Consider the following 24617-nt stretch of genomic DNA (forward strand, 5'->3'; position numbering starts at 1 on the left):
CTTTTGTGCAAATATCCAGTTTTCTGGGCCTGAGTCCAGAGGCTGTGCTCTTCCAATTCTGTATCCATCATCCATGTCATCTTGTGCGGCATTCCACTGCAAATGACCACCCCTATAGTGTAAGGCAGAGAAACACTTTTCCAGTCTTTTTAAAAAATATTTTAACAACTTCGTGTTTCCTCCCATCAGAAGTTTTGGGTTTGTTGTTCTTGTTTTTTCCTCAGATTTTATTCAACATCTTTAAAGAATGTATTTCTGCAGTGACATTGTGGACTCGTAGCATTTCTGCTACAATCAAATTGCCTTTCATTGCACTGTTGCTGCTACCTACTGGACTACAACTTGCTTTTCTGATATCACTACTGTGCCAGTGGCAATCTCTTGTTGTTGGAAATCACGTCATCTCATGTCACAGAAACTCATGTCAAGGTAAGGCTCAGTTTTTGCTGCTGACCTCTTTAAAATGCTTTGCCCATCTATTTTATCTCTGTTGTACGCATTTGCCTGTCTTTGCTTCTGATCAACCCATTTCCTGTTTAAACCAGCCGCACAGGATTTTTGTAACTCGGTAAACAAGATCTGTGGTTTCCTACCATGGCAGGAGCTTCAGTTTCAAGTGCTGGGTCTTCAATATATCTCTGTTTATCTTTCCTTGAACATTATTTTTCACTGATTTGTCTGTTTTCTTGTTCCTTTTTGTAATTTCATGCTTTTCATCAGTCTTAGCATTAAAGAATTTTTATTTCTGAGTTTTTATTTTCTTATGATGCTTTCTTTTGGGGCTTACCCAATGTGTTGTTATGCCCATATTGAAGCTGCTGCAGATATGTTACATTGTTTCATGAAACAGCAAGGCAAATTCAGTGGCTCACTCCCACCGAGAGGGCCTTGCCCAGCCTTAACTCCTTCCAATCTTAACCACATGTTCCCACCTCCTCCTCATGCTGCGGTGCTCATCCGTCTCTTCATGAAACAGTTCGGCTAACTAAATCAGCAGAAAGCCAAACAGTTTAAAAAAAAAAAAAAACAACACTAATCAGCTTCTGCCAGGTTGGTGAGCTGAAACGGCGCACAGAGATGTTGGACAAGGGCCAGCACTAGCTCGAGAGAGACTAGGAACACCAGGACAGGACCCAGAGAGAGATGGGATCACCTTACATGCATGGCAGCAGCTATGTTTTACAGAGACTCAGTCATACTGGGAAATGTCATGCTGAGCATTTAACACACCATTTCTCCACCTCACTTACTCTTGGCTCTAACAGCAACTTAAGTCACAGAATGACTGAATGATCCAAGCTGGAAGGGGACTCAGGAGGTCCCTAGTCCTTGCAGGGTCAACGCTGAGCTCAGACCAGGCTGCTAAGGGCTTTATCCAGTCATGTCTGGAAAACCTTCAAGGATGAAGATTGCCAAACCTCTCTGAGCAACCTCTGCCAGTGATTAATTATCCTCAGAGTGATTTTTTATTTTTTTTCTCATAAACCTGTGCATGGTCCAAGTCAGAATATCATGCAGCACTGTTTCGTTTTCAGCTTCATTTTCCCTTTCAAGTGCATCCTTCCCAGAATTTTCTGATTGGCATTACAAAGACCATCATTGATATCACCAGTTATATAGCACATCTGAATCCAGGTGATGTTTGTGGTCAGTACCTATTTCTCCGAGTCTTTCTGCCATCTGGCAAGGTCCACATTTTCAAGCCAGCAAAGTGCTCAGAAATATATCAGACAACAAGCACAGATGAATCTCTGTCCCACCAGATCTTTCACACACTCTCATTTTTCAGCACAAAGCCTAGGTTGGCCAGATGACCCCAGCTCCGCTTTACTGAAAAAAAAGGTTGCTAAGCTGTGAGTGACAGCACATAAACTTACGCCAAGCAAGATTTATAAAAAAAGCAGAAATCAGGACAGAAGTGAAATTATTGAGTCAGTAGCAGTCACTCAAGGACTGAAGGAAAAACTATTAACTGAAAAAGCTCTAAAATCCTGAGAAAAAAAATCAAAATAGAAGATAGCAACTCAGCAAAACTCAGGATCAGCGTATTGCAAGCAGCAATGGAGAATGGCACTTCCCCATCTGATTACCATCTGCCTGACCAGCAGAAAGCCAGTGAGTACCTGCATCAGAGGTGATGAGGACATCAGTGCGTAGGCTAATAGCATGTTAGGCCCAGCCATTTATTGCATGTACAATCCAACAAAAAGCATAATTGTTGCACACTAATAAATTGTGTTTGTGATCCTACTTTCAGCCCTCCATGCACAGGAAAAGACACCCAAATAAAACTGATACTATACCACTGCTCTATCCATTTCTTGATTGTTATATTCACCCCTGATATTAAAGTTGTCCATGAAAAGAAATAGGCTGAGTTTTGTTTTTTATTAAATTCCTACTTTGAAGGCCATTTTGAAAATGCACACTTGTGCTGCTTTCCACACTTCTCTGTCACAGCACAGCATTGTGCAATATCCATTTTGGCATGTGGGGTGCAATGCATTGCTCAGATCACCTGTTTTGCTGGCACACTTCCTTCTTCTTCATCGTAATTGCCAGATGACAGTCCACCTTCCTGTGGTGACTCAGCCTGCAGGCTGGCTGGCTCATCCGTCATTTCCCCTGTCATCCACTCATGGATGTGTGTCAAGGCAGGATATGGGTGGAGATGGAAGCACAGCCCAATTACAGAATCAAGAATGCAAGAGAAAATGCATGAGATTAATATTAGTAGAGTTCAAACTCTGGCTTTCTTCCTAAAATCTTAAACTCTACCCACCGCTTAGGATAGCTTCCAGCAGAGTCAAAGAGTTGGGCTGGTGAGGTAATATAGGGAAATGGCATTCACAGATATGTAATGGATTCAGGCAATGCGCTTGTATCATCTATTAGCCAAAGAAGCTGGCCACTGAAGCTGAAAGAAAAAATAAAGAACTGGGAACAAATATAAAGGAAAGTTATTTTTTGAAGTTGCAATAAACTGTCAGTTTATTTCAGATAAGCAAGATTATTAACAAAAATGAAACAGTGGTGGCACTGTCAAGGTTTGTGAGAAGATGCTGGCAAAGATGCTGAAGAAGATGGAGGGATGAGAAAAAGTGGCAATGTGGCTCATGAAGCCCCATGCTGTCCTGTAGCAAGGTCAGCTGTAATCCTAGAGAGTCATCAAGGAGACAGTTGTCTTGAATTGGAGGAAGGAAGGAAGGCAGGAAGGAAGGAAGTGAGGGAGAAAGGAAGGGAGGAAGGAAGGGAGGGAGGGTGAGTCTGCTGTCCCCATATGTTTTTGCTGTGTGAGCAGCTGGTGGTCGGAGCAATAGCCCTCAATGACGGACCAAAACCTGGTGATCTGCCCAGCAACAGGACCCTGGCAGCTGGCCCGCACTTGTTGTTTTAGACCAACAGCAGCTCCGAAAAATTTCTTTTCCATTGATGGATCAGTACAGATGCGTAGCCTCACTAGGCTCAACACAGTCAACGAAATTCTTCTGGTGCATACGCAGTTGTTTATCAAGGCATGCAAACATGCAATGACGCTATTGCCTCCAATCAGCAGAGTTAATTTTAACATACACTAAAGTTTCCTGGAAGCCAAAGGAAATCAAGTTCCAATTGAAAATTAGACATATGCCTTAAATGTCTGCCAAATTGTGGCCTGCATACACAATCTGATACCTGGTGTTATATGTTTTCTGGTTTACAAATGTTAAAGAATTCCTTCTGATCTAAAACTACCCAAACTCTATCATAACGTGAATGGGACATGTTTCTTCTCATATATAAAGAAAAATATTTGAAAGAAAATACATGAGTTATGAATAGGTGACTACATATAGCTTTTTAGAATTACAAAAAGATGACTTTTTCCATGCTCATCATTAACCTTAATTAACCTCATTAATTCCCATCATTAATCATTCATGCAAAGCGAGCAGCTGCCTAGAGGACAGCAAGACCCAAACCACTGTGGGAGCCGAGGGAATGGTGGGTGCAGCTCATCTTCTTCTTCAGCCTGAGAGCAGCTCACACCATCCCACTGGCCAGGAAACCCACAGGCAGCCCAGACAACCTTCCCTTTCTCCTGCCAAATTGGCTGGAGCTTGAGGAGGAGCTGGTGCTAACAGGAGAACATCGTAGACACAGGGCACGAACCCAAGGAAACCATGCTCAAATGGTTCCAATGCTACACTAAGAATGACTCTGTTAACTGCTGGTGGTATCACCTGGTGGGATCATATCAAATCTAAATTTCAGAAATGGAAATAATTCAATCACTTACAAGACAGTGAATCCTACTGGCATCATACGTTGAGTTTTAGAACACAGGTTGAAGAAAGTAATGATGGCTAGTTAATGGGAAAAGGAAAAAGGGGTTAAAATGCATTGGTGATTTGAAAAGAACAGATCATGCTAGAAATAATTTTCTTCAATAAAAATGGAGACAACATGCTTTCAGGCTGCTGAAAAAAATAATATTTGATATAAATTGAGCCTCAATTAAAGTGTTAAGTGATGCTTGTATAAATACGCCGCATTGGACATGCTGTGCATGCAATACACTGTGGTAATATGCAACATCATTTAGGAATGCATAACAGAGATAGTCAGAAAAAAACAGAGCAGTGAGTAAGGCTGACCATGATCCCTCTTCCTGCTTACACCCTGAAGTTTTCAGAACACATTGTTTGAGTCTGATAAGTTTTGCGGTTACATTTCACAGTTAAATTGTTATTAAAATGTGCGATATATACGAAGTCACATGTGATGGGACTTCAAAAACCTGTGAAAAATATGCGGCTGTATAAATTGAGGATTCTGGAGAGAGGACACCTGAGAAGTTAGGATATGAACTCAGGAAGTGAGTGAAAGATACGAAAGAGCAGAATGTTCCTACTAAAGGAACTGGAAAGGACGGGCAGGCGCACGTTACATCTTTTGGTAAGAACAGAATGACTTGTGGTTTGTGCAACACATCCCAAATTCAGAGATGTGGAGTGAAAACTGAAAACAAAGTCCTCTCAGCTCCAGGAGATTAACCGTGTAGGAAGACACATCTACCTGTTTTTCTGGACAGCTGTCCCCACACTTCCTCCTGCTATGTCTTTTCCAAAACTTCCAAAATGCCAGGAAATGTGATGCAGATTCAGCGCATTGTATTCCTTCTTCTGAGCAGTGCTAGCATATCTGGTTACCTGCTTTTGTAGATTATACTCTAACTGCTGCTACTGGTACTTTCTCGGATTACACAGTTGGGTTTTTCCACATTACCTCCATCAACTCATGCCCTTCTCTTGAGAAAAAATGTTCTTGATTTAGGTTAGACCACAGCGATACAAATGAACAGTTGCCCCCTGCACAGTTCTGCAGACTGAATAGGCTGAATAGAGACACACTGCAGTAAGAGTATCTCTTTAGGAAGAATTAACTAGAGAGGAAATGGATACTGAAAGAGCCTGAGCGAAAAGCGCAAAAATAGAAAGAGAGAAGGAAGTGGTTGGGAAGGGGAAGTAGCTACAAAAGAGCAAGAAACATGAGCTAATCAAGGGGAGAGAGTATACTTTTCATCATTTTAATCAACGCCATTGTCAAAATCTGTCAATACTGGCTGTTTGCATCTGCACAGACTCCTGGCTGGATCTGTGGCAACCCCATAGCTCCTTCTGTCCAGCCTATGGTGAGGAAGCCACAGCACGCAGCCAGCTGCTTTTCCCTCGCCTGGCAAGAAGCAGCGTCCTGGGGCCCTTGTTAAAGTCCTAGAGCAGTTTAAGCAGCTTAAACTGCTTTATGAGCTTAAAGTGTCTAAGTCTTCAAAGCTGCTTAAAGCTATTTAAGCTGCTTAAGGCACTTCAGGCTGTTGGCGTGTGCCATGGGGCTGTACACAACATCCTGGCCTACAACCCAAACTGTCCACCTTCAGGTTTACAGGTCCCAGCAATGAAACCACCTCACCAGGGCTGCCCTAGGCAAGCCTAGCTGAGCTGGGATTTGTTCACTTGGGTCTAATTGTCCCTCTGCACTTTGGGATCAAGACTGTCCTTGACACTTGATAGTTTTGTCTCGGAATCTTTGAACTCATGCAGTTTTTTGCAGCTCAACAAGGGTAGGGTGTCTAATGGTAGATCTGAAACTAGCCAGATTCATTAGGTCAGTATTTGTCTGTTTGCACAGCAAAATTCACAAGCTCCTGTGTTTGTTTATAAGAGAGAAGGTTCTTGTGCAGCATGAAATCATTATTCTGGTGTCTAAAAGTCATGTATATTTTTAAAAGAACAAAAGGACCACCAGACATTCACTGAAGTATGGCCTAGCCAATAAACACCAAACATAAATATTTCTGAATTTCTAGAAAGTCATATTTGGTCCAGACCCTGACCTTATCTTTCAGGTTATGACTCTCTTTTACTAGACTAAAATAACAATGTTGACTGCAAACACTTCCAGTGTTTACACCCGTATTTGTATTAACACCACAGTGTGCTGTGATGAGCCTATATTTTATTAGAAAACATTTTTAAGACACTTTTTTATATTAAATAGTGACTAGAGTTTGTCAGAAGTTTTACTCAACTTTCAATTTCTAACAAAGAGCACATTTTATGAAAAACTTCATTTTGCTCAGTTTTCCTTGGGGAGTGTGATTTTTAAAAGACTTATTTTGAGCTCACACACCCACACACAACATCATATTGCAGAACCCTATTTTGTTTGCACTATAATTCTGGTTGGCATTTCTTGTATATACTAGGACTCTGGAGGACTGTGGCTCCCATAATGTTCACTGTGCTCCCCGACCTAAGATATATATGTGGTACACCATGACTGCAACATTTAGTTTTTTGAATGTTGAAATGTTCAGTCATAATTCAAACCCTCAAAACTTTCCAACCTTTCCAAAACTCTTACATTTTTTATCATTCCCATCTCCCATTTTTCTAATTTTCCAAATTAGAAAAAAGTCCTAAAATTTTGAATCAAAACAATTACTAAATTCAGAATTTCTCACAGATTGAGAAGTCCCAACTTGTTAGTTTTACTGAGGTCTGTATCTGTGCTCTTGTTTTGCAGACCCACTGGCATTAAAACAAGATTTTGTCCTTTTCCATTGGCAAAGATTTGATCTCTGTTTATTTTGGATATGTTTATTTAATTCCTCATTTAATCACTATCATAAATTATTAGGTCATTACTGCCCTGGGAAAAGAACTAGTTTAATGAAGAATTTGTGCTTGCAAAGCTCTTCAACAGTGCAGAAAAAAATACTGTAGATTACACATGAATCATAGAAATGTAGGCTTGGATGGGATCTCAAGGAGTTATGTAGTCTGTTATTCCTCAATATTTTTAGTCAAAGCTGTATCTAACCTTTCTGGGGTAAAACAAAGGCAAACCAAAAATACCCATAACGCAAAATCAAGGGAAAACAAGGTGTTGTGGTGGTTTTTTTTTTTGGTGGTTTTTTTTGTTGGTTTGGTTTGGCTTGGTTTGGTTTGATTTGGTTGGTTGGTTTTTGAGTCCAGAGAACAACCCGTGCAATCTTCCATAGTGGCTAATGAATATGCCCAGGACCACACATGGAATTTTCAAATGCTCTCTTAGAGAAAATCTATTACCTTGTAATAACTTGTGTGCTCTGTCATGGTTCCAGGGATCTCAGCCATGTACTACAAAACATTCATCTAGTCCATCTCTTAACTTTGACGAAAGACCACAATTGTTTGGATAGTTGTAGATCACAGTTCCTCTGATTTGTACCTAAAAACATTAATGATGGGGATTATACAATCTTCTTGGGTAGTATACTCCAGTGATAAACAATGTGTTACTGTAACACTTACTATAGTATAGCTAAAAAAGTTTCCTTCACATTCTGCCCACACTTTTAGTGGGCATGAAAATATATATATCACTACCTTCTTTATAATAACAACCTTCTATGTACTTGAAGACTGCTCAATGGCATATAGCCTTATATTTTCTAGATTAAAACAAAAGCAAAACTTGCAACCTTGCTTTATGGATCAAATTTTCTAAACTTCTTGTCCTTGTTGATCTTGTCTGGATTGTTTCCAGCTTATCTACATCTTTCTTAAATTATAGTGCTTCAGAGTAAAATACAGCATTTTAGCTGAGGCCTCACCAGTGCCAAGAAAAGCACACTAATTATCTCTTGTCTTACATGTACTGTTTGGAGCAGACAATTCAAGAGAATCTAGAATTACATTTATCTCTTTTCCTCAACAGCATCACATTGTTGATTCATTCATGGTCCTCGTTAATCACTAGATCTTTATCTGCAGTGCTTTCTGTGGTTGTGCTTTTGATTTTGTCCTCTGTGATAGTCTTTGTTCAAATTTTTAATGTTGGATTTCAGAACCTTTCAGAACTTAGAGATAATTTTGAATTCTCCACTCTATCCTTGAGCACATTTTGCAAATCCCTACATGGTGTCATCTACTAAGCTTATAAGTATATAATTATTTCTAATTCTGTCATCTGAGTCTTTACTGAAATGATGAGCAGAAGCCTGTCTGTTAGGAGCTGTGCAAGACTCCTCTTCAACATCCTCCTAGTCCAACTACCAACAATTCTGTGTTAGGTTTCCATTTAACAGTGGATTGAATTAGGAGTGATTTCAAATGTGACAGCTTTCTGCAGTTCATTTATGAGCACACAGGACAGTGTCAAAAGTCTTACTTAGGTCAAGATACACCTTGGATCAATATACAGTTATTTCTACTGCTTTTCCTTATCTATTGGAGCAGTTGCCTTGTTCAAGAAGGAAATTAGATTAGTTTGACAAATTCACATTAGCTGTTTCTTATCACCTTGTTATTCTTGTGGCATGTATGCATTTACTTCTCAACAATTTGTCCCACTATCTTTCTCAGTCTTGAAGTTAGGTAGAATACTCTGGAATTTCGTATGTTCTTCATTTCCCATTTTTAAAAGCTGAAATGGTTATAACTCTGTAAACCAGGGCTGTAGCAAACCACTTCTCAATAGCATGCAAATCTGAGCCTGCTGTGAATGGTATGTTTAAGAAACTTTATTAAATTTTTATTTTATTTTATTATTTGTTTTTTTGTTTGGTTTGGTTTTGGTTTTTTGTTTTGTTTTGTTTTTTAAACTGTGTACTATGATGGCAAGAATTGAGACAGAGGAAGTTTTCAAAGCGAGTGGGTGGTTCGTAATGTCAGATCTCTGATCATTACTAAAAATCAGAAGTGTGACCCCAACTGTAATCCTATCTGAGGCTACATAGTTGCTGCAGGCCCCTGTGACTTACCCACTCTTCCACGAACTCTCAGAGATAAGTTGAGAGCCCAGTAGGTACTAAGTGAATTTCAGCAAGCTCTAGAGACCTGTGTACGTCTAATTTATTCAAACTTTCTTTTACTTGTTTTTTCCCTATTCTGGCATATGTCCTTTCCCTTGTTAAAAAAAAAATAGTTTTGTTAAGTACCTATCATTAGTGTTTATGTGCACGTGAGGAATGTAGCAAAATAAATAATAAAACAGTTCACTCTTTTCTGGGTATCTGTAATTTGTGCCTGTGCTCTTATCTTTCTCTAAATTCTCAGTATTTATAGAACCTCTTTTTCTTCCATTTTACACCCCAGGAAAGTTGTAACTCATTTTGAGACTTCTTCTTCCTGGTTTTATCCTTAAATGTTTATGCTACTGCTTTATTACCCATCTCACTTATATGCCCTTGCTTTCCCTCTTTGTAGGATTTCCTTTTTGGTATTCAGGTCACTGGAGAATTCCTGATGCAGCTGTACTTGTCTCTTACTACTTATCTGTCTTCCACATCAGGATGGTTTGCTGGTGCACCTACAGCACTGTTTCATTTACACACACATTTCCTTCCTTATAATTTCTTCACACAAGACAATTCCTAGCGCTACCATGAATTGCTATGGCATACAGCGGTCATGTTTTTAACTTGCTTCATTGAAAAACAAAACAAAACTGGAATTTTTCATCTGACAGTTTTTACATGAGAAAAATAGCAGGTTTGAAATATATATTACGTGGCTCAAAGCGAGTTAATTATATCCCATTTTAAAGAACTACTTTGCCAATGAAAAAAAAGGCATGTCAGGATTTCAGTGCGATGATTTATGATTCTGTCATAGTGACAGATGTTCTTCATGTATCTCTGACATTGTAATCTAGAATCACTGTGCTTTTTTTTCGTGTTTGCTGCTAAAAAGAAATGCACTATATAACTACATTGTTATTTGTCTTCAAGGCCTTGCCCTACATTTACTTGGAAAACCAGTCTGTTTTTGAGGTGAGTTCTGTAGCAAAAATACTTTAGTAGCAATACTATAGCTAGAAAACGAGCCCTGCAGGCCAAGATGGGCCCCCTTGCTGAATGTTTATCGGGTTGATATGCCCAAATCCATCGAGGATCTGGCATGCTGCTGTGCTCCCCTGAATCTTGGCAGACATCAGTCGTCGTCTCCATCTTCAGCCTCTCGGTTCATCCTGAGGGCTGAGATTCATGAGTTTAAGCACTGCTTGTCTCTGTTCAGGATTTATTACCTGTATCTCTAGTCTGTTGAGATGCAGAATTTAAACCAAATGGGAGAGTCAGCAAAGCATGAACAGAGAAAGGCATTGACTCATGAAGAAAGAGAGGCATCAAACTGTACCAATAAGGAGCTTCTTTCTGCCAGTCACCACCTCGCACAATGAGGTTCAATAGCCCTCCATCTCTATCCCTTTCTTACGTACAAGAATTGTTCTTGGCACCCACATTTCCCCTTAAAGGGCTGCTAAGAGAAGCTGAAGGACCAAGACACTAGTTACATCAAGCAGGAGAGCGACACAGACATGTGAATATCTATATACATGCTTCCTGAAAATTTGCTGATGCAGTGGAATTACACTAGAGGTTTCTAGCAGCAACAGACAGGGATCGCACTTCTTCATAGCATGGCTACATTGGTCACAGTTTGTGGAATAAACATAGCTAAGGTTCAAAGGTACCCCAAAACACATCTCATCTTGCTGTAACAGGGAGCTTCCTAACAAAACTTCTGCTCCTATTGATATCTTATTACGAGGTAACTGCTCTGCAGTCCAGATGTCTGCTGGAGTTACATTTGCTGGTTAGTCTTGTTCAGCTCTGAGTTCTCAGAAAAAGGTGCAGAGAACCCTCATACCACAAAAGGAAAAAGCTACATGTAAACACTTTTACCAGATAGGACTTTATAAACTATCTTGACTGGGACAAAAAAACCAAACAAAAACAAAAAAAAACCACCAAACAAAAAAACAGTGTGACGAGATATTAGTTCACATTGAACTATTTGAGAAGACATAGCAGACTGTAGATCTCGCAGATTAAATTAGCCCCTTGAAAGCATGTTACTTTGCTATTATTTCCTTCCCAAATTAGTTGTATAATAGCTTTTATTCAACACTGGTCTAGACTTTGAAGATTATGCCTTCAATATTTTACAAATGCTAGTATTTCTGTCACTCTGTATTCTTTGTTTCATATACAGAAGTCCAAGCCCAAAGTCTTCAACCACATAGGGTTTTTTTCTTTTTTAATCTAAATTACAGTCATTTTTTCCAGGGCATAGTTCTCTCTCTTTTTTCCTGCTGTCACAATCAGGAGAGAAATGGACTTCTCGTATCCTGTCTGTCTTGAAAGATCTACCTTCTTGTAGGTTATTGACCCATTACAAAGTAATAAGTGAAATAAATATGGTGGTCTTATCTCTTTCCCTGCTAGATAGGATTCCACATCACAAACACTACACTGTAGTTGAAAAGCCTTAGAAGCTTTCCAAAAGAGTTCAGCTGTGGAGCAGTATGGGGAAACAGAATCAAACTGAGGTGTACAGGCTCGCATGTTCACTTCTTTCCCTGTGCTCAGTCTTAGTCGGCCCTGTTATTAGCCCAATGATTTTACAAGCTATAGATTCACTCATAAAAATGCAGTGAAATATTGCAATAAGGAATACTTGTTAACAGTGAACCATCCGGACTAGTGCTATTTTCTTATGACCATCTTGAAAAGCATTGAAAACTAGGCTAAGCTAAAATTCAAATAGAGAAAACAGTTCTGCATGGAGGGATGAATTAATGTCTTTTGCTCCTTCTCATCTCTCATTTCTATGAATGAGCTAGCAAATAGCTGCAATCATCAACAAGCAATCCAAATGCTGAATTTAAAGACAGACTTCCTGATTATCATCAACAGAGGATGATGTTGCTACATTCTGGGGTTTCCTGAAAACAGCATCACAGATTGAACTAAACCAAGTCGTCTTATTTCTACCACATGACTGATAAGTAAAATGACATTCAGAAGATGTCTAAAGTCTTTGTGAAGACGGATTTTTGTTAACAAAAGGCACAGCTATATGGGTAGGGCCCCAATGGAAACCAACCCAACTGTGCGTACTCAGGGTTGCTGGGATTCAGGCCAGTCTGGGAGCTGGAGAGGCACAGGACTGGCTCTCCAGCGCTGCCAATACCCCTGACCCTCACCTAAAACAGTCACACAGCTCCCAGACCACAGCTCATGCACAGGACATGGGTACAGAGCAAGGGCGGAGAAGTTTGGTTCTTGCCATAACTGCTCGGGTAGCTGTGGTTTGAGATACTCAACCACAAGCTAAACTTAGCAAAACTAGAATGTGAAAGAAAACTACTTATATGGAAGCTACAAAAGGGCTTATTTTCAAGATGGTAGCACCTATCAATGTCACTTCTTCAGAGCTTAAGACATCTGCAAAATTGAAGGCTCAGCCTCCATTCCTTAGGGTTCAGGAAATCAACAGAATTTAGCCTTCAAGCAAATAATTCACTATTGTGATGCAAATACAGAAATCAAGTTTCAGAGACTATTAATATTTCCTCCCTTCCTCAGGGCTGCAGATCTTTCAATTTATTCGGTCTTTTTTAAACAAAAAAAAAAAGCTAGTGACATTGTTCAAAGATTTATACTTGAAAAACCTATGTCTCTGTTAGCTACTACACAAACTAATTCAGGCTTGAAATATCTACTAATGGCAGAAAAAGCAAGTATGAATGGAGTTCTTTGTGTTATCACAAAGCTGTCCCATTCAGAAATTGTTCTTTTTAGTTTTCTCCAGAAAACCAGAAACAATAAGTAGTAATCATATTATTTGGTTTTATAACATGTACCTATAAATAGAACTCTTAAGGAAATAAATAATAGTACAGCATCTGATAAAAATTCTTGATCATGGTCATGAACAGACATAGTCACATACTTTTAAGTAACAACCATTCAACCTTAGTAATTTGGTTTGTAGCAATAGGGTAAGAAGCAAATCCCCAGACTGTCCCCATTTGTCATATGTTAGTTGGTTTCTCAAGGTGGTGCTGGTGTGCACAAAGATGATTCCTGTTGGATGAAACCAAATCAGGATGTCTTCTCCACAGCACTACAGCACTTGGTGGAGGAGTGTGTCCTAAATCCTTGTGTGGACTTTCCATTACAAAGCCCTCCAGTATGTAGCCAGGGAACACACATTCCCAGAAGGCTCTCAGACCCTGAAGAGTGGCCTCAAATCCTGAGTGAGGTTGCAGAGCCAAGTACTCCAAATATCTTCCTATTTCCTGTCAACTGCCAGTCCTCAACAGCTTTAGTGGTGTCTGTCCATCTGCTGTTTTATCCTCACTCATACAGACTTCAGATCTGAAACCTTTTCCTTCTAATTTTTCCTGCCTTCTGTTGTTGAACCCCCTTGCTGAACCTGTCTTTCGTTATCCTCCTTTTTGGTTTCTCTCTCCTCCACACTGCTACTCTCCTCTACCACACTGGAAGATCCCTCCTTCCACCTGCCAGAAAAATCCAGGAAACTGCAGCCTGCAGCCCTGAAGATACGGCATTTCCCATGAACCTGTGCCATGAGAGAAAGAGGAGTTTCTCAAGGGGCAAGGTAACCCAGAGACAATCTCAGAAGGCTGAGAAACTCCTACTAGCTGTCACCTGGAAGAGAAGTAGTGAACAAGGCTGCCTTGAAAAGTCAAAGACGAAGATAAGCTTCTTGCAGACCGGTGACTGTAATCAGCAGTCAGGCCTGTGTCCCATACAGGGAGCCTGAGAAACTTTTTTGGGGAGAACACCCAGCTGAGCCAGCATCTGCTTTGGAGTTCCATGCTGTGAATCTCAGTGTCCCCACATAGGAGAGTCTAGAGGAATGTGAGCCCTTGGACATCACTGCTGGCACCCTGGCCCCAAGTCCCACATCATACCCCTGGGAGGGCACATCCAGGGACACTTCTTCAGCCGCCTCCGCTACAGAGTGAATATCAGCCAGCTCCTCTGCCATCAACCCCAGTTCTGACCCCAGCAGGTGTGTATCCCTTTTCTACAACATCTCTGAAACAGAAGGATGGTAATGGGGGAGCAGTAAGATTTCTGGTGGAAGTACAGCACTGGTCTTAGAGCTGTGGAGAAGGGATGGCTTTTGGCAGGCTGCCCATGGGGACTGTTGTGTTGTGGAACTCACTGGAGCCATAAGCTGTAGGAAAAGTCTCATGCAAAGGAACTGTGTGTATCAGAAACCTCATGCCCCAGGTCCACGAGTAAGTGCCCATCTCATTGCCAAGGCCAGGATAAGCTGCACATGGGGACACGTTGTGATAACACAGTTATTTGAGGCTAGATAGTGAACCCCTGCCCAGCTCCTCCTCCTCACTGAGCAGAGCTGGCTGTAGGTTTGTGTGCTGGTTGGAATGAAATGAAGTTAATTTTCTTTATGCAGTTAGAAACTTCAGAGAGTCCCTGCTCTGAAATCTGCTGAGAAATCCTTAAATCTCCTTTAAAGGTCGATCAAAGCCTTACAATGCATGTAGTTGTAGCTCCAGTAGGCTGGGAAATGGAGGAGAATATGAATCTGTCAAAAGCCCCTCCTCAATTTAGGAAGTCAGAGACCAAAAGCTTGGATTGTTTCACAGGTGTCACCCTCAGCATTACTGGAATAAAGAAGGTTTGGAGGATGAAATCTTCATCACTTCTTTGACCCTGGTGGACCTGCCCACCACAATGGGATTAGTGACCAAGGAATAAGGAATGGAGGCTACAAAACACTACAGGATGGCAGCCAGTCATTCGGGCATGACTATGGGCTCTGAAATCTCATGTGAGAATGGTGAAAATATGTCACCAGCTCACAGAAGAGGGCCCTGATGATGCCCTTCAGCATTCAGAAGTCTTGCACCTGCCACTGATTTTCCAATCTGCCACAGTCAACATAGTCCCATTCACTAAATTTATTTTAATATTCGTATCCTATATTCAGAAAACACTGCAATATTTGAGGTTCATCTGTGTATTATGGAAGGACAGCAGCATTTTTATACTCTTCCAGACTAAGGATATCCAACTGCTCCATGCATTGCAAACTTTCCCAGGAAAATAGAACTTAAAATACTACCATTAAAATACTGGATTAGCCCCCTGACTGATCTAGTCCAATAGGTGATCTCAGACAAGAGTAATACCAAATATCCATGAGTAAGTCTTGTGACTCAGCTGCTACTTGGACAATTGGAGGTGACTGTATATACATTACTGGAAATGTGTCAGACAGTGATGATCTTTTAGCACATTTCCATGATGCTGTTAGCTCTGACACTGTTAACCACGTTATGTCAAGTCATTCTTTCAGTTACAACAGTTCAAATCTATCTATTATTTTGCTGAAGTCCTGCTGTCTTCCTTTTTAATTACATGTTTAACTTATCAACAGCTTACTAGTAACAAAAACTGAGAAAATGCCTTTTTTTTTTTTTTTCGAACTCAGAGAGTGCTAACTTAAGAAGACAGGAGCCAGCAGCTTACCTACCATCTTCTTTGATCACTTCTATGTTTGCTCGTTGTCTGGAGAAGTGGATGTAAACACTCACTGGAAATGCTATAGCCTACTCCAGTCCTGCTCTGAGAGAATCTCCCAGTGTGACTTTGCTACAAATGCAAACAACACAGACAGAATTTGTGTAACTGTGAGGCAATATTATGACTTTTGTTTCACTCCGGACTGATGAGAAATCAGGTGCCTTTTATTTTCAGTTTTATCTAAATCTGAGATATTGGAAACGGGAAAAGAGTCGTTATAATTCCTGTAATTTTAAGAATATGGGCCTTGGCTCTGTTTTCTCATCTTCATCATTTTATGATTGTGAAGAACAGCTCATCTTACACTAGTGGAAATATAAACACTTCATTTTCAGATAATTGGTGTAATTTTCCAGACTGGCTTCCTTTTCAGATCTCTTCATACCCCCACTAGCCACAGCCAGCCTCTGCACATCCCTTGCCTTCCATCAAAATGCATTATTTTCTTTTTTTTCTTTTTCTTTTTTTTTTTTTTTAGCCCCTGCCTACAGCCCCACATTTACAGCACATTCACCCTTCGATCAGGGTATCATGCATTGCATCAGCAGCCTCTTCTCTGTGTGCTGCCCATATCTATGGGAAGTCCGCTTCTCCCCCTGTACCCTTTTCTTTCTCATTTTTTGTTGAAGCCTGCATTTATTTTCAAAGACTCCTCTACTCAGCCTTTTATGTGCCGTGCTTTAAATCCTTTTATTCCCCTGAGCATTCCTAGCCATCCATTCTTTCCCTGAGAGGGAGGTAGATCTTCCTTGAAGTCATTATTCAGAAAAAGGAGACTGGGCCCCATTATTTGAGAGCCTCTGATTTCACAAGTCACTTAAATGAATGGTATGTATGCGCAACTAGCAAATGCTTGTTAAAATGGCTAATTTCATCATTTCTTTTCAGTGATAGTGGGAGAACATAAAAACCGCAAAAGGAGTAACTAAGCAAAATAGCAAGAATTATGTTTTGTCCTGCTTTCTTTGAAATAATATTAAATGACAACATAAATCCTATAGAAATACTTATAGGGTATTACTATATCTACCAAGAGTTCATTATGTCTTACATTATTAGAATGAAAGGCAAACAAATGAGTGATTAGATTATGATGTTAAAGCTGCACCATTTTCATTTAAGCAATTGCATTACTCGCTGTACGCTGTGCCAGAAAAATGACCAGTGTCGTGAAAGATCTCCCTTTCTATTACAAAGCATCTTTTAAAATAATTAACAGGACAGAAAGATACAAAATATCTTTAAATGTAGGAAAAATGAGAAATTATTCTGATGATCTACACTAGCCTAAAACACTTGCTTTTATGACAAAATCACTGCTATAGTTTGTCTTAGTGGTCTTCATGCAGGGGAGGTCGAACACTTGAAGAGGGTAATAGTTTGGACAGAAAGGACAGTAACAAAGGTCTTCAAACAAAATTTTGCCACAATCTCACTTATGCATTGCTTCAGTCCATGCTAGAAATTCTGTGCTGCTTTTTTTTTTTTCCAAAAAAAAATAAAACGGGCTACGATCAACTTATTAAAACATAAACAACTTCCTGATTATAGTTAATTAAAAGACCTTGAAAAAATGCTACATTGACTTTAAGTGAACAGGCTATGTTTCTGTTGCCAGGCATTTGAGTATGATTTCTACTGGCTTTGTCAGGAATTGCACCTGTAATCAGTTAATGGAGAGAAAAATATCGCCCTGGAAATTAAGATTCCAAAGCCACGTCTGACAGTGTCTCCATTAAGCCTGTGACAACTGCTGGAAGTATGGTTTGAAACCACACCACTAAACTTTGCCAGGCAAGTGTCCTGATGACAGACATCCTGTTTGGAGACCTTGTCGAGGCTTAAGCATATTCTTTAATAGCAGAGCCTTAGTTTCAATGCTAGAATTTCCTATGGGCTCAATATTTGTTAACCTCCATCCTCAGTCTCAAGCTTGCCTCCCTTTGCTCAAATAGAATAAAACAGCAGTAACTCACCATTTCTTCCCAGCCAAGGACTTCTCTCCAGCACATCCCCAGATGCGTTACAGCCTGTGCAGTGCCAAACCCTTCGCCATCATCTTTTGCAGATCCAGTCCTAGGGGTGTCTCTGCTTCTGTGCAGAGATCCCCAGCTGTCAAATGCCCCCTAGAAGCCACGGGCAGAAGGTACAGTTTTAGTTTGACTAAATTAAAATGCTTCTGCAGTCCTGTTCCACCTGGCCATTGGACTAAATTGCCATAAGACACTCTCTTTACTAGTGTGAGCTTGATTCCCATGAGGGACTGTTTCTCCTTGGTGATTAATCCTTCAATTCTCTATGCCAATAACTTTATTATACTCTTAACAAGAACAGTCATATGTCATGCATCTCTAGGAATGGTTGGGAAGCACCTTGAAACTGGTTATCATTAAGCTTGCCAGGCTTATGTGCAGTTGGATAACACTTCCCAGACCAGACAGCAATCACCATTTGTTCCACATTAAGCCTTGAGCTTGTCAAACCCATGGCAGTAGGTCCATCTTTATCAGAAATGTGTTAGTTTCTTGGTTGAAACTCCTTAGCTCTTTCTGAAGATGGCTGGAAATAGAGTCTGAAATGAAAGGTCGTTCTTACTGAAGCCTATGCAAAACAGTGATTCCAGCAAAGCAAGTATCCTTCAGGATGTATCGTGCTTTCTATACACCGAAAAACACCAGTCTCTTTTATGCAAGCATATCTCTGCGTGCATATCTTGTATTATTTATGCTCTAGACTTCATCAGTTTTCCATATTAAAATGTGATGATTTCATATTCACTCTGTGGCAGCATATGCTGATCATCCTGGAAAATATTAATCATTTTTCTACAGTTTCAATTCTAGAGTCATTGTTCTGCCATTTCTATCTTCACACTGGATGAAGGCTTACCCACTGGTGTCATTGTAAGATGATAGACTGTTACCATGTCCTTACTAGAGGCATAAAGCTTGTGTTTAAAGAATTAAGTTAATAAAGAAATAGAAACTCAGTGGCAGGAAATAGCATTATAGACTTTAGAACACCAGGAGCATAATTAGTACTGTGGCATAATGATGAAAGAAGGCAATAAAATAGTTTTATTTCATTCTGTGATTCTGAGAGCAATGCAAATTAGCTTGTCAGCAGGGAAGGGTTGGTTTCTTTAAATTTCATCTGTATGCTGTCTCAATGTTATTTTCTTTTAAAAAGATTTTGTAGAACACAGTGAATACTGTACAACTGAATTTTGAATTCACATGGTACATGAATGATTGTCCTCTTTCAAGCTGAGAATCTCATCTACAACACAATTATAAGGGTCTGTAGTGACTGGAGAGTCAGTGGTTCTCTGGTCCCAGGAAAAAACACAGGATGCAAGTGTTTGATCTGTGATCTCTGCAAAGCCATGAAGGCTGAGGAGTGCATGTAACAGCAACATTGTGTGAGCCTTATTCAAAGCAAAGAGAAATCATGTTGGTAGCAATTTGAAAAATTCAGAGTGACAAGAACCAACATGCTTGAATACTTAAATTTTGTGGAAAACAAACCCAAATATTATCTCATAAAATAAAGATGGAAAAAAAGTTGTAAAGTGATAAACCACTAGGACAATTACAGTAAAAGCAAATTAGAAACAGAAGTACAAGGGAAATGACACCAAATGCCATCCTGCTGATGCCCATGTAAAAACTTCCCTGCACTACTTGTTATTTCTACCATATATTTTAAAATGATTATTTAAAGTACTGATCAGAGATCAAATCATTTTGTGCCACTGTTTTATTCCAAGTCCTTACATTTTTTATTCCACGGATAGAACATGTTGTGCCAAATTCAGCTGGTTCATGTTAAGCAACTGCAAAGGCACTGAAATTAATGCTTTTCCAGTACCAGTCTTGCATTTGCTCTGTAACCATTTCCCTGTTGGATATTTATTTCCTGTTGACTGTTTTGCAATAGAAAACTGAAACATATTCATTTCCTTTTTATTCCTGGATGGTAATTGAATGTCATCCAATTCTCTGCTTTTTATTTACCTTTACTGTCTTCAGCAGGGTACTGGAATTCAGATTTCTTTAGAAAGAGAACAGTCAGTCTGAGTTTCCACATGTAGTAAGTTTGCTGCTCTTTCATTAAAACCTAATCTAGACTGAACTAAACACTTCTCTGAACTAATTAATCTGACATGGAAAGTGTAGAATACTAAATCACTAGTGGTCCCATTTTATATTAATAAATGTAGGCAGATGTATTGATGTCCTATAGATTTATGTGCGTATGGTATAAAAACACAGAAGAGAAGGGAAAGCAAGACCTGACAGGGACATAAGTTAAATGGAGCCAAGGCTGATCAAGAAATGGGACTAGGTTCTTTTAAGAAAAAGGTGGGCAAGAATTATAGGCCCAGAAGATGGGGTTTAAGGCAATTCAGGAAGCCATTTAGTCTGTTCCAGATGGTGAAGGTGACATGGGAGAAGAAGCCCACTGCTCACTGTGGTGAGACAAGCAGGGGAAACACAGTATTTAAATGATTTCTATTGAATTACATAAAAAGCCTACATTCAAAGAGTGTTAGGCTTGCAAGGTTGAGTACTCAGAGGATAGGAAATGCCTAATTTAAAGTTTCCCAGACAAATTAAACTTGTGAGTCTTATGTGCACTGTAAAATCTTTAATTACAGGATAGCATATGCCTTTTTACACAGGACCTTTGGCCTTTCTGTGCACATGGAGGGAATACATTTAATGAGCAACTATTCATTAGTTTGTTTTATCCTCATTGTTGAGTGCATGGCCTCATGCCTTATTTGCTATATTCTATTCAAACTCTGCCCTCAATACACAATTAGTAATAGCCTCATAGGATCCCCCATGTAATTTATTGCTATAGTACTTAGTGCTTCACAAACATCAATCAATGTCTCCAGCCTCCTTGAAGGACAGATCATTTTTCTTATTTTTATGGTTGGGAATGGTGTGAGATGACAAAGGACTGATTTTTTTCAGGAAACCTGCATCCCTATTTCTCTTCTGGAAGAAATGACAAATCATAACTTTCTTTTTCCACCCTGCTGTGAAGCCGGGGCCCCTTCTCCTCCTCCTGCAGTAATACTGTGCCAGCTGTCTGACAAGCCAGTGAATCTCTGCACTTCATCATTTTGGGGCAAGCCTGTCCCACTGGGCCACCTGCAGCCTGAGCACAGATCAGAAGTTTCATTGGGCAGCAGGGGGAGAAAGTGAAAAACCACCTGTCCAAGCCTACCACTTGAAGGAGAGAAGACCACTGTGTACCCAGAGGGAAACCGTCCTTCAAAACCAACCAGCAGCCCCATAGATGTTGTTCCCACAGCTCCTCATGTGTAAGCTCTGGGAATGTGCGAGGAGGGTCTGAGTGGCTGCAGCACACAGCATGGGAGCAATGCTGCTGGCCAGAGCTGGTGGCTCCTACCAGGAGATGCTTCATTTGCTACATTGTCCCATGCAATGACAGCATTACAAACATCATATAAAGTCCAGCACTTCCAGCCTGTTATGCTGTGGTCTTGCCTGCATGGAGCACACAGACATCCCATGCAGCCAACCTGGTATTCCTGCCCCTTACAGAGACATAGCATCCTGCATCCTTGCTGGTAGGACAGAGCTTCTCGTCTGTGACAGCCAAAATGAGTGGAGCCTGTTTACTATGGCTTTCCTGGCTTCATAGCCCATCGTTGAATCATAGAATCATTCAAATTGGAAGAGACCCTCAAGAACATTGAGGCCAAGATCTTCAAGATCCTCTGGCAAAGCAGGTTCCCACACTGATACCCCCACTGGGACATTGTTTCTGGCCTAGGGAAGGTACAGGTGGTCCAGCTGATTTTCCTACACTTCTAGAAATATGGGCAAGTATAGAGCAGACAAAGTTTAATCTCATTCATGGCTCTCTCCTTAACACCTGTGGCCACTCCAGTGCCTGTAGACACTGGCTCATGGGAGTTACAAAGCTGCCCTGATTTCACAGAAGCATGCACCCCTAAAGTTGCTCAGGTGGGCTACTTGGTACAAATCCCAGGAACATCACCCTAAAAGATGCAGGCATACTGAGATTCTCTTGTCATAGTCCTGCACATTCATGTGAGCTACCTTTAATTTTAGAAGTTCATATTTACACTGGTCCCGGTGCAGCTGAAACAAGCCTGAGTTACTGCCATAGCCAGCAGGAGATCTTTCCACAATAGGAAATAGCATCAAGCACATTCCTCTGCCTTCCCAGCCCCATTAGATCCCAGCCTGGCAGAAACAGCAGTGGTACACATACTTCTTTGAAGAGCTGTAGTGGAAATGTCAGGCTTGGTATGAATGGGCCAGGAATGGCAATGTCTGGGTGTCGGAGAACAGGAGGAAGTGGAAGAAGAAGGGATGAAAGAATAGCGTGTGTTAATGGCACCTAAGTTAGTAGGTCATGAAGTCCCCAAGCACAACTATCTGCAGTTTCTCTAAATATCTAGATTGAAAAAAAAAAAAAAAAAAACCACAAAACAAAACAAAGGGCAACCTAAATACAACAGCCTACATCCAGAGAGAGACACAAGAACAATGAGTTAATCAGCAAGTTTGCCTAGTGATTCACAGAGGTGGGACAGCTGGAGAGACAATTCACCATCACTGTCAACTTTTAAACATGTGAAAAACACATTCAAAAACCAACCACGTGGTTGCTAATAATAAGAACCACCCAGAAGACATGATGAGAACTAAATAACTAGGTTCCCTCATCCTCTCTCACTGCAAATTTTGGAGAGGCCATGTGCAGACACATCTTCAGGCTGCTCAGTGCAAAAGAACAAGCATGTGATGCATGTGAGCAAATGAGGCATGCATGAGTGAAACCTGGTTTACACAAAATAAAATCACTTTTCCTTCTTATGCTGTCTTTTTTTGAGGTTTGCTCCATTAGTTGAGCTTGGCAGAACAATGCTCCGTGGCTCCCCTCCCACCAGGCAAGTGAAGCCTCTTCTGCCAGGAGTCTGCATTGGCTTGGCCTCAATGTGCAATTTGGCTGTGCTGGCTGACCAGCAGCACATGCTCCCAGCTATGATGTCCCGGTGGAAATCAGATTTGAGCCCCAGCTCAGGCGATGAGGGAGAGCACAGGGTAGGGCTTTGGGTGGGCACGTGGCTCTGGCTGTTGTCCAGGGCCAGAGCATGCTCTGCTTTGTCACGGGCCAGCAGATGAGTGTTGCACTGGGAATGCTACGTGGATTGCGAAAGAGGATCTCGCCCGTCCACCATCACTCCCTGGCCCTTCATTTGCTCCTCCCTGATTGCCGACAAGCTGTGTCAGAGTCACCTTTGCTGCGTGCAGAAAGGTGACATACATCTCCACTCCTGGACATCTGCTCGTTGCAATAGTTTTAGGTCACCAGCGGCTGCTACTGAGGCACCCACTAAACTTCACAGGTCAGGGAGGGGATCTTAAATACCAAAGCAAATACAGCCTTTACAAGCAAGTCACTCCTCCCTTGCCTGTTAATGGCTTTGCTAACTCCTGTAGAATGTAGCTAGAGTACACATCTTTACAAGTTTTACGAGCTTGTGATAGTCACCCATTCCTCATTTATGGTAGGGCACTAAAATATTTTGCTGGTAATTGTATCTAATACTAGAAAGTGTTACTAAATATCAGTTACATAGTGAGAATTACAACTGTCTTACACGTAAGACAGTTGTAATTCTTGTGACATCAGCATAATTAGCATTTTAATTTTCAAAGCACTTTGAACAAGAATGAATCCGTAAGGATCCTCATGGCAGAGGTAGGAACTGAAGAGAAGTTCAAACAATTTAATTTCAATGTCTCACTGGGAATGTGAGGTTGGGTCACAGTCTTATGCCACAGGGGCTGGAAGCTCTGCTTACATGTGAATAAGTAGTACATCCTGTAGCCGTATTTCATTGTATACTGTACTCTGCTTTCCTTACGGGTAAACTTTTAGTGTGGGCTCCATGAAGATACTGTGAACAGGCAGCAATCAGAAACAGCAGCATTTTGCTTATTGCCAGGCAAAATAAACTGCTTCAGTGCATGGCTATCTACAAATAATGTGATTAGTCATAGTCAATATTCACACAGAATTAAGTTACTTTCTGTATCTAAATTTAATCCTCTATTGTAAAACAGATCCACGCCATTGTAAGCAAACAGGGAAAATAATGGTAAAGTAAATAACAAAGGACTAGTTAGTTTTCTCTGCATTGCTTCAGCAGTGCAAAGGGACTCCAGTGAGAACTATGATAATGGTCAAAGCCATTACGCAGCTCAGCTGTAAAATTAGTCTAACAGTCAGAGGGAAAAGGTAGATATTAGGTTCAACACTCTTTACATAGTTATTTTCCAACCCAATCAACTCCCTGACCTGATTTGTTGCACAAATAACCATCCTTGCACTGAGGGCAGAGGAGACCTAAAGGGTAAAGCGCTTCTTGAGCCCTAAGTAATCAGAGGCCTGTGGTGGTACATCTAGGAGAAGGTCCAATCTTATGAAACGGTCAACAAAATGTAAACATTAGGTGACAGCTGATCAAATATTGAGTCTGCACAAATCTAGCAGCAATTTAGCTGTGATGTGATAAATAATACAGAAATAGCTTTATAGCTACAGCCACCAATTAATTTCCGCAGATATGTAATAAATATATATAAAACCCCCAAACTGCTCATGTTATTCAGACCTGAACTGAAAGCTCAGAGCTGTTTTTTTT

This window comes from Patagioenas fasciata, chromosome 1, assembly GCF_037038585.1.
Source record: "Patagioenas fasciata isolate bPatFas1 chromosome 1, bPatFas1.hap1, whole genome shotgun sequence".
Classification (NCBI taxonomy): domain Eukaryota; kingdom Metazoa; phylum Chordata; class Aves; order Columbiformes; family Columbidae; genus Patagioenas; species Patagioenas fasciata.